At 34.2% G+C, this 12,247-nt stretch overlaps 1 long non-coding RNA gene across 1 annotated transcript in view; it reads left to right on the top strand.

The window, feature by feature from the left end:
• LOC307197152 overlaps nucleotides 1–3,732 on the top strand; it is a 73,174-nt gene extending 69,442 nt beyond the window's left edge. Inside the window, exons 2-3 of the long non-coding RNA XR_013831334.1 lie at nucleotides 122–215; nucleotides 2,498–3,732. This is a non-coding gene — a long non-coding RNA (uncharacterized lncRNA). The remainder of the gene's footprint in view (nucleotides 1–121; nucleotides 216–2,497) is intronic.
• The last annotated feature ends 8,515 nt before the right edge of the window (nucleotides 3,733–12,247 follow it).

Here is a 12,247-nt window from a genome sequence, read left to right as displayed (position 1 = left end):
ATGGCACTGGAATTTGACTATTGAACCATATATAGGTAAACCTAATTGGATTACCACGTTGTACTGGACCATGAATTTGTAATGACACGAACCTTGGTTATCATGTCATTTCCTTCTCTAGATGTCAGCTAACGAGTTCGAGAGCCAATTCCTGATCATTGGAATTCATACCCCTTTCTGGTTTTGATGGATAAGGGCAAAGAAGGGAAGAAAAGGTAAGAGTTTGTTTTAGTGACACAGGGTGACTGAAGTTTGGGCCATGACTTCTAATAAAGTAAAGAGAGATTGATTAGAGTTAAATGGATGATTATTAATTGTCCAGATTAAGCATATGTTTAACCCATGTCATTCTAGAATGTTTCAGGCCTCCTGGGCTGCCTGTTTTTGTTTTTGTTGGGCTAGCAGATTGTTTTTTTTTTTTTTAAGTGCTCCATTGTCTTTAGTTTCCAAACTTCACCACAGCTATTGCTTTACACAGGTCTTTTTATCTATAGCTGAAAACTGCTTAACCTATAATGGCATTTGAGTTTATAACTCAAAAGAAAACAAGCATACATGTAAAACATGAACAATAAAGCCAAAATATCACGAAAAATTATTTTAATTAATTGTCATTATTCATATAGCTCATATTCTTGTGAGGTAGATTTTCAAGAGAGGTGAAGTATCTTTAAACGGAATATTTTCTTAAGTTTTTCTATAAATTAAGAAATAATGCAAATGTAACCATTCCTTGGGCAAATGTAACCAATCCTTAGGGCATGATCTCAAGGATTTTGAGATCTTTCAATGGCAAAGAAGTGAGAAATCCAAATATCATAACTTCTTAGTGTAAGTATGCCTGCATGTTATATATTTGTCTTCTTCACCCACTCCAGACTTCACACCTCATTTCACACTACCCTATATGCTGGAATAACATTCTGATTAATATTTACTCTTTTCGCTCCGTCTGAAGTCATTTTTTTTTCTTTTTTCTTCTCTCTTTCCAAAGCCCATCTGTTTAGTGGCAAACCCACCTGCTTTGAACTGCTCCTTTGTCTTTTTTTTTTCTTAGCAATTTCTCTAGCTGCTGATAAAAACTCTCTCTATTGGAATTATGAACTCATTTGAGTGAGAATTCTAATGTATTTGACCTGTGTTTACTTTCTGACACATTTCCATATGAAAGCCGGAAACCCATAAATAATGTTAGGAGAAGTAATATAATTGAGGATATTAAGCAAAGGATTCATTGTCTCAAATCAGTAGAGATTCACAGAACTCTGAGATGTACATTTCTGATTTACAACTTAGTGCTGAAAAATATATGGAGACATCGCACTGAACATATATTAAATACTGCTTTTACGTACTTCAGCTAAAGACTAAGGATAGAAATTTCACTTTCCTTTTAATGACAACTTTAAAAGTATTTTAGAGGATAATTTTAAAAATCAATATTTACAATGTACCTTGTTGACATATATTTTGTGTTATAGATTTCAAAGTACTGAATTACAGTGTTTCCACTTTCTGTTTGTTTGACATATGCTTTTTCTGTTAAAACCATGAAAAATTGATCATTTTGAGAACTGTCATTGTTTTCCTCAACATCATTTGTAAAAATTTAAAGATAGAAACTCTATCTTTCTCAACACATAAACGCACACTCTCTTGAATACCAAAATAAAGGTGTCCATAGGTTTTATTTTTAAATGATAAAATTTCCAGGGCCATTTATTGTTGAGACATATCACTTTAGAAGACTGATGCTTCTTAATGATGACTTTTTGCTTGATTATAAGGTAGTAGTTTCATTTAAAAGTGATTACTGTCCGTGGTTTTGTGTTTATTATATAGTAGAAGTCTCATGTATACCCTGAAATTAACATCTTGCAACTGTGTGGAATAAGATGTTTTCTAATCACCATACAATTGTGTTCTGAGGATGGCCAGATACAAAACATATTTAGTAATTCACAATAAATATAATATAGTGCTCGCTTCCCTTTTTTCCCATAGGCAGTCTGCAAAAAGAAGTCTTCAGTGACAGATCCCTCCCGTATAGAAATTGTTCTTTCTCTCTCCTGTGTTCAGATAGACTTGTGTTTCTGTGCTAGCACTTACCATTCTGTTTCTGTTATTAGGGGTATATGTGCATTTTTCTGCATTTTGAAGTATATTTTAAGAACTTGGAGTTAAGGGATATATTTGTTCTTGTATTTACATATGCTATAATACCTAACAGGCTATCTTTGTACATCAATACATATTTATTGAAGTAAGTACTTAAGAATACACTAAATATTCAGTTTTTAAAAATTCTTACATTGGTTTAAGAATTTAACTTTAACATATTTTATGTTAAAGGTTTTTTCATATAATAGTTGTAATACAGTAATATATAGTACATTATCTTTCAAATGTAAAAGAGGTATAATTACTATAGAAAATATTTGAATCACTATGGTAAGCATAATATAAAATCATATATTAAAATATATAACATATATAGGGCTTCCCTGGTGGTGCAGTGGTTAAGAATCCGCCTGCCCGTGCAGGGCACACGGGTTCGATCCCTGGTCCATGAAGATCCCACATGCCGTGGAGCAGCTAAGCCCGTGCACCACAACTACTGAGCCTGCACTCTAGAGCCCGTGCTCCGCAATGAGAAGCCCGCGCACGCTCACCACAACTAGAGAAAGTCCGCGTGCAGCAACAAAGACCCAACGCAGCCAAAAATAAATAAATAAATTTACATTTAAAAATGTATATATAACATATATAAAATAGTGTATAAATTATTATATTTTTGGTTTAAGAATTATTTAGTGAACTATATAACTCCTAGCTACTTAGGAATTTTTCTATTAAAAGAACCATTTCATGTTTCATAGGTCAAAGCTACCATTTAGAGAAACATGCATTTAGCTTACAGCAAAATTCTGAAGCTCTCCCGGATGAGAAGTACTTAGATATAAGCTGTGAAATGAAAACTACACTCATTTTCCTTAGCCCATAACATGAGAGTTCAGAAAGAAAGAAGCACTTCCACACAAGAATAAACTGTGAACTACATTGCGCCGTTGCAGGCTGTGCCAGGGCATTTGTAAGAGCAAGTACACAGAACCCCCCAACTCTTGTTGGCTAATTCAAAGGTGATTTAAATCAGCAGTGACTAATTGGCAGTAACGTTGTATCAGCAAAGTGAACTGCGAGGATAAACATCCTTGATTCTTGGCAAATGATTTCTGCATAACAACTAAGTATATAAAAGTCCTCATCATAGTAGTTGTTGCTCCAGAAATAAGTTAAAAGAAGCCATGATTTTTTTTTTTTTTTTCCTGCCAAGAGTACTATGACTATCACAGGGTCGTCAGTTCACAAGACAGCCTGAGATCTGAGTTTTCAATTAAGAAAACTAGACACAGAAGCAAAGTAGTGGTTGCAACTTGCTCGAACTCTCAATCAAGCATAGGAAACTAATAACCTTAGAGTATATAGATCATATTTGACTCAATTATTGAAGCTGAAAACATGGATCGCTTTAAATTTCATGAATTCAAAACAATACTCCTAAGACTAGAAGCAACCCTTTAAGTTTGTAGCTACAGGTATCAGTGAAAACATTTGAAATTGTAGTTTTTATTTCAAAACAGTCATATTTATGCAGTTCCATGTGGTTCACCCTAAATATGTATTTAGGGTTTATAGAATTTCAGCCGTAGCCATTCAAGTAAATGTGAAGAAAAATATCCCATTTTTTAAGCATACTGGTGTATGAAAATGTTATTAACAAAAATAAACCACAAATAAATGCACAAATGAAATACTGTAAATATTTGTTAGAGCTCTTCAATGAAGTAAGTGGGTTATATTTTAAAGTTGAATAATATAATCATAACTCTTGTCAGTAAATTGATGTCTGTGACTGTTACCCTTGATAAAATTAGTCACTTTTTGTCTAATTCAATGTGGTGATTTCTAGGATATTCTTTGTTCATTCCTAAATATGAAAATCCACATCACTTAGTTACTCACAGGGGATCTATATGTCAATTTTTCAGAACTTTATTCCAAATGTTAATTAATTCTCAACATCAATTTATCTTCCCTTTGGAAGATTTTACTACTTCATCACTTCTCAGAACCTTGCAATTTTTACTTGCTTCTTCCCTTTTTAAATGATCACTAATGTAGCTTAATACATTTTATTAGTAAATCCAAAAAAGAAAGAAAAGATTTTAAAAAGTAGTTGATTCTCTGTGTATTCAGGAGTCTTATATGGTGCTTGAGTAATTTACTTGATAACAATCACTTAGTGCTTAACATATGCACTGCATATGTCTCTGCAAGTTACTGATGATACAGGAGAGAAAGATTAAGTCCATTTCTCCATGGATTGTGCAATACAATTAAAACAACAGCTAAAATTTTCCATTGTCACACTTACCAAAATATCCTTAGCCACATTATTAAGGAGGAAAATTTAAAGTCCACTTAAAACAAAATAAAAAAATCAATAATATATTTTACCCATAGACAGTTCCCTTAAATAGATTAATTCACAAATGGAAATCGTAGATATGCTCTATTAAGACAACACTGTTGGAATATAAAATATGACATTTTATGTGATTTGATATTTATCAAATCTGAGGAAGAAAATTATATTCTACAGGTAGTTTTTAAACTTGCATTTTTAAGTTAATACTTTTAATGAATGTTAAATCTACCACAAGAGTAGACTTATGCCAAGAGTGTTTCTATATCTCTGTCATGAAGTGCATCTTAGTCTAGAAACTGAATGAATCAAAGATGCCCGTGTGGCTCTAGATACAGACTCAGGAGCTACTTTCAGTTTCAGGTTATTCAGTGGCTTCCTGTGGTAAACAGTATACAGCTTACTTCTCTGCAATCTGCAAAATCCCTACAGATGTTTACATATAAATTGCCTGCTTTCAGCTGAAAATCAAAATAATTCCAGTGGAGAAATGTTACCATTTGTATTCAGAGAAAAGGATGGGCAGACCTCTAAATTGCAGAACTTTAATGCCAACTAAATATTTGGTAAACTAAGCAAAAGAGGAGCTGAAAATTAGTTTCAAACTCCTATGTAATAGATTTATATAATATTGATTGATAGTAAATATATGCAGTGGAAAACTTGCTAAAAATCTACCATGTGCCTAGAACAGTGCTCTTAACTTTCCAATCATTGCCAGCAGTTTTGAGCAAGAGAGAGGAAATCTTAGTATGTGTTAAATGTGCATTATCATAAGAAACGTTGTTGTCTTCATCACTATCATCATTCTTCTCATTGTTATCCTTATTTTCGTCATCAGTGAAGTTCATTACCAAGCATTATTTTAAAAACCATAAGTATATTATCTCAGATTTCACAAATGAGAAATTAGACTCATGTCAGTCAACTTACTTCAATGCGAGGGGAGTGTTTGAGCCTCAGGACAGAGTTCAAACCTCTTACCACCACACTACCAGGCAGCATTGTATTGTAGAGATTTACCCCATCTCTAATTGCAAGTTTCAGGATGTTGGATGGGAAGTGCATGGAGAAATGAATGCTAGACAGTATCCTTACCTCAGCAAATTTTGCTTTTCACTGCCATAGGTACCTGGGGAATAAGCAGGAAGATAACTTGAAGTGTGTTAATTTACTTATTTTCTCATTGTGTATCAGTCCCCTCCATTCCAAGCTACATCAATTTCCATACATCCTAATATCCTATAGAAGTCCCATAGATATCTCACTTGAACTGTAGTTGTTGTTGTGTCTTTATATTCAGTATCTGTGCCTTTTGCTTCTAAAGCTTATCTAGGGTTGATTTGGGGAAAGAGAGTCAATAGTTTCTGATAATTCTCCATCTTGGCAGAATTATGAGACTTTTAGACATTTTTAAATACTGAAAATAGTCCTCTGACCATCTCCACTATCCTGAAAGAATATTAAAATGTAAACTCACCAGATACATATTTATAGTTATATCCTACTACTCTCTTTCTTGTATAAACAATTTTTGTAAGTTTTAAAATATTGCTGTTAATAATAAATATAGCATTGATTTTGCTAAATAATAATAGAATATAACTTGAATAATTTATTGTAAATGTTTTTATGACGGTAAATCCCCTACATACGAATAAGTTCCATTCCGAGAGCATGCTTATAAGTCCAATTTGTTCATAAATCCAACAAAGTTAGCCTAGGTACCCAACTAAAGAGATCAGCTGTATACCACTGCTTTTATGCTTGCTTCCAGACATCCTGGGCCTGAAATAAAGATACAGTACGTTCCCTACATACAGACCTTCAAGTTGCGAACTTTCAAAGATGTGAATGTACGTTCGCATGTCTAATCACGTGTTAGTTCACGTGTCTGGTGTACATTGTCACGTGTATGCATCCTCTACAAGTGGTTGTGCTTTTGTGTACTGTACAGTCCTGTATAGAGTACAGTAGTACTGTATGTTTTTTTCAAGTCCAGGATGTCCGGAAGCAAGTGTAAAAACAGTGGTGATGTAGCCGGTGCTGCTAAGAACTGCCAAATATTAATGATAGAGTGAGGCAAAAAGATGATAGACATCGCTCGTTCTTATAACATGAATCGTTCAACCATCGCATGATTCTAAAGAACAAGGACAAGGTCATGGAGCATGTGAAGTCTGCTGTGCCGATGATGTCAACAATAATATTGAAGAAGCGTGGAAAAGTGATGGAGGAGGTAGAGAAACTTCTCAGTGTGTGGATGCAGGATCAGCATCAGTGTTGAGTCCTGCTCAGCTTAATGCTGATTCAAGGGAAAGCTAACAGCCTTTATGAAGACTTGAAGAAGAATCATGGCGAAGAATCAGAGGGCATATCTTTTAATGCCAGCCATAGCTGGCTTCATCGGTTCAAGGCTAGAGCCAACCTTCAAAATGTAAAAGTAAGTGGTGAGGCAGCGAGTGCAGATACGGTAGCTGCCTGGAAATTTCCTGAAATGCTTCGAGAAATTATTGATGAAGGCACGTATTTACCCGACCAGGTATTTAATGTGGATGAGACAGGACGGTACTGGAAGAGGATGCCAGACTGAAGTTACACCAGTAAGGAGGAGAAGTTGATGCCAGGCTATAAAGCAGCAAAGGATAGGCTAACTCTGTTGTTTGGTGGCAATGCTTCTGGAGATATTAAGCTGAAGCCTCTCTTAGTTTATCATTCAGAGAACTCAAGAGCCCTTAAGCATAGCCAAGGGCTCTCTTCCTGTTGTGTGGAAGAGTAACCCCAAAGCCTGAGTTATACAGGCCATTTTCCAGGACTGGTTTTTCCACTACTTTATCCTGGAGGTAGAGGAATATTGCTTGGAGAAGGACATCCCATTCAACACTCTTTTGCTGCTCAACAGTGCTCTGGCTCACCCCCCAATCATGGATGACTTTCATCCCAATGTTAAAGTAGTGCATCTGCCACCAAATACTACTTTGCTCAGCTCATCCAACCTATGGAGCAGGGAGTTATAGTGACATTCAAGAAATATTATTTACATCACACTTTTATACTTTTCTTCAGGCAGTAAAGGCGAGTGATGAATCAGGAGCAACCTTGTGACAATTTTGGAAGGGCTGTAACATCTACAAGCCCATAAAAAACATTGACTTTCCTTGTTGTGTAGTTACGGCCATCACCATGAATGGAGTTTGGAAGAACCTTTGCCCTCAGTTTGTTCAGGATTTTCGTGGATTTGAGAAGGTGATGAGGAGTCCAAAGAGATCTTCAGCAACTTAGTGACCCTCAGCGAGAAGCTGTAGCTAAATCTGCAAGAGGACGACTTCATTGATCTCCTTGCTTTACAACGCGAGCTTACTAATGAAGACCTGATGGAATTGGAGGGCCAGAGAAAGGACAAAGAGAGACGAAGAAGAAGTAACTGAAGAACCGTAGAGATTCACAATGCAGGAAATGGCAAGGGGATTTTCTTTATTTGAGGAGGTACTGTTAATTTTTGAGGCACAGGACCTGAATGTAGAATTGTACATGAAAGTTGCAGCAGCCATTCAGAATTCAGTCCAGCACTACCGTGTCATCTATGACGAGATAAAAAGACCTGCCACCTAGACGTCACTGGATCATTTTTTCAAGAGGGTAGTTAGAATTGAATCCAGCAAGGAACCAGAACCTGTGCCATCAACATCAGGCATGAGTAAAATTGCAGCTTGCCCTCCGTCTCCTATTGCTGACGATCCTTCAGCTCTACCATCTCCTACCTCCTCTCCCTCCTCCACTCAGTAACTCTTCTTGCCTGTTCACTCAATGCCAGATGAAAGATTAAAAATGTTTTCTTTATTTTTTGTTTGTTTTTTATGTATTATTTGTGTGAAAAGTATTCTAAACCTATTACAGTACAGTACTATATAGCCAATTGTGTTAGTTGGGTACCTAGGCTAACTTTGTTGGGCTTATGAACACACTCTCAGAATGGAACTCATTTGTATGTAGGGAACTTACATTACTGTACTACTGTACTCTATACAGTACTGTACAGTAAAGTACAGAAAAGCACAACTACTTTTAGAGGATGCACCCATGTGACAGTGTACGCCAGACACGTGAACACATGAACTAACATGTAATTGGACATGTTCACATCTTTGAAAGTTGGCAACTTGAAAGTTCATACATAGGGCACTTACTGTATTTTGAACAAAAGTAGCTCTCTTTGTTAAAAGATTTTACTACACATATATCCTAAATGTGGATTAATGAAAATAATACTATGTACCCTTTATTTTATACTCTTATATTTCTATTAATCTGATTTTAAATTTCCAAATTTTTTGAGAAGTAATATTTATATTAGTCATCTTGTTTTCATGAGGGAAAATTAAGTTTCTTTTATGACTATGCACAGTTATTATACATTCTGACTACTTAGAGATTCAGTAATTTAATGGAGATTTTATTCAATTTTAAAATATATAATTTGCAATAAATTTTATTAAATTTCCATAGATTATTTACATCATTAAACATTAACAAATATACAATTTAAAATTGACCCATTTCTACTCATAAAATTTAAAGACAGAGATAGACATATAATTTGAGAGACTTAGCTTCATTCCAGTCACGAATTTTGAGAAATTTATTGGATAGTTCCTACGTTTCTAATTAGAATCCATATGTTCAATAAACATCTATAGATATATCTTTTTAAAAACATGTTTCTGGAAATTATCTGATTTTTCTGACTTTTAAAAATTGCATTAAGAAAACCCAGATCATATATAGAAATTATATGGATATTTTTACTACATTTATTTTGTAAAATGAATCATTAGCATTAGTTTTTCTATTTCTTTATAATATGTTTCCCTGATATAGTAAGAGATTGCAAGATATACTTAGTCAAGTAGATTAGAGATCCTTAGTAGATGCTATGTCGTCCTCTCCTTTTCTACTGAGATTAGGTATACAAGTATATAGAATTAGTAAACACTCAAAAAATTGATACATCTTTTCTGTTTCAACTGGACAAGAGAAATGAGGAAAAAATAAACTGTACTTTTACCTCAATAATCTAAGGTAAAATTATTAATAATAGGTAATCTAGGGTAAATTATTTTTAATTTTTTTCATTCATTTATGCATTTGTTCATTCAGTAGACCCTCTGTGCCAGGCTCTCTGGAAGTTGTTGGTATATAATTATGATACCTAGTATCAAGGGTCATCCTGCATAACGGACAAGAAAAATGAGCAAACAAATATTTGTTTACATAATGAATCCTATAACACACATGAGTAAAGTAATATGCAACCCTTCAGCTTAGAGCATCCAGAAATGCTTTCCTGAAGGAAAGATCTTGAGCTAGACCTTGTGGATCAACGTGCATAGTGGATAGCATTGTAGAGTTAGGGCACAGCAAAACAACTGCCTGACAAAGGTGTGTTAAAGAACTGTGATGTGTTTCAAAATATTAATATGTATATGTAAAGCCTTGATGATATCAGGCAGAGAAGAAGTAATTTATCTTCTTTGTTCAGCAAATGTTTACCATGCATGGGGAAGGAATAATAAGTGATTCTAGTGTTAGAAGAAACAGACGTTGTCATGGGGATAGTTGTTGCTTCTCAACAGTAGTTCATTTCTAGTACCCGAATTACAGTGAGTTAAAATAGTCTAATTCGAGTCTTGGAGTATGTTCTCTTCCCACCCTGTTTGTATTAATTCTTCCAGAAGAATTGTTGTTATTTTGGCCATCAGGGACGATTCTGCCACTAGTACATGTCGCCAGAAGCGACTTGGAAAATTTCTACACAGAAAATTTTCAGCTATGTATTATTCAGTAGAAATAACACATTAGACGTTAAATAGGCATTCACTGACAGAAGATGAGGTATCAGAGAGCATACAACATTCACATTTTGATTGAGAAAATTAAAATTATTGTATCTTTGAAGATCATATTTTTAAAAGATTTTTTCTTTATTTTAGACTAATCTTAATGGATATAAACTACAGTTAAAATCTTAATGGATATAAACTACAGTTAAAGTCCTTTCCTTGAGAAATGGTGTATAAACTAAACGATAAGACTTCTTTATGGTATTTGAGGTTGTCTTTTTGAAGCCTCACATCGTATTCTACATGTAGTGCTATGTCATGCAGAGTGATCTGACATCAAAAAGCCCCTGACCTCTAGTAGGTGAACCTTTGCCTCACTTTCATGGCCTAAGAAAAGTTGAACTCATGTTGGGTTCTCAGAGACAAAAAAAGAAATGGCGATGCTTTGTTCACTTCAGTTTGTTCTAATTCCAAGAGACTGAAAGCTTAGTTCTGAAAAACGAGATTTCCATTTTGCTAACACTCTAGGGATTTACTGGCCACTTACAAATGTAACATTAACAAGACTAAATTTGTTTTCTTCTTTCTCACTACATATTTACCTTTCATGATTCTTTGAACTATGCTGAATCAATGATTATCTTTAGTAATAGCTCTCATTCTTTAAACCTTAATCAGTGTTCTTATGGTCATTCCATATAAGTTGCATCATATTCATACAATTTGATAAAATCACAAAGTGATTAATTATAAAATTTCCCATACATTTAAGATATTTTTGTCCTTGTGTTAAATTGATGAGGAACAAAGGAAATTTCATACTTGATAAGATATCGATATAAATACACTACATTCCAAATATGCTCTTTCAGTCACACACACACACACACACACACACACACACACACACACACACACACATACATTATTGGTTTAAAAAATAAAACTGATTACTCTTCTTTTGTATTCCCTTATGTAATAATGTAATAAAGCAATGAATGTCAGCTTAATTGGAAGAGATGAGAGATGAATGGTAAGAATATGAAAATCACCTGTGGAGCTTGCTAAACTATGGAGTTCCATCTCCAAAGGTTCTGATGCAGAAGTTAGTCCTGAGAACCAGTGATGACTCTGACTAAATTGTGTGTGCCTACTCTTTGTGAAATTTAGCTATACAGGAGTGGACACATTTTATTTTTTCTTCCACTAAAGGAAAATCTCACAGAATTCTTCATGGCTACGGTCTGAAATAGTAAGTTAAAACACAAAGGAAATACAGGGGCATGGCATGTGGTTCTGTTTACTTCAAACATATCCAAGGAGCACAGAATAAATATCATTTGATCTATTGACGTATTTAAAATGACCCAAATCAATCCAAGGAATGAATCCTTACCAATTTTAAAGTACATTAGGAAAATATCTGAAAAGGTATTCTTTTAAATGTCATTAAAGCATTCACATTCTTAATCCTTAATTGTGAAAATCCTCTTAATTAGTGAATCCTTAACTAATCATTTTGCAATGTGAACAATGTCATTAAAGAGCTTTCTGTTCAATACATGTGGCTGTTAATCCCTGCTTCCTTTTAAATAGGAAGCTATGTGATATACTCTTCTCATATCTTAACTTACTCTTTGTGTAAGTTAAGTTGAGTCACTTAACTTACACAAAGGCCCTGGATGTTTACTTTTTTTTATCAATTTATAGTGAAACTTAGTAACATGCTAAAGCCATGCACATTGAGGGCATAAGAAAAGAACATGATCCCAGATGTTTCTTATCTCTCTCTCTCTTTTTTTTTTTTTTTTTCCTTTAGTAATGTTCTCTTCCATCTATCCATGAAAATTTTTTTTTGCTTTCTCTAGTAACACCAATTGGGGCAAATAATAATAAAAACAATAATGATAAGATAATGTGC

This window comes from Stenella coeruleoalba (genome assembly GCF_951394435.1).
Source record: "Stenella coeruleoalba genome assembly, chromosome: 14".
Taxonomy (NCBI): Eukaryota; Metazoa; Chordata; class Mammalia; order Artiodactyla; family Delphinidae; genus Stenella; species Stenella coeruleoalba.
The sequence above is the reverse complement of the archived record's forward strand: the minus strand, read 5'-3'. Positions and strand labels throughout refer to the sequence as shown.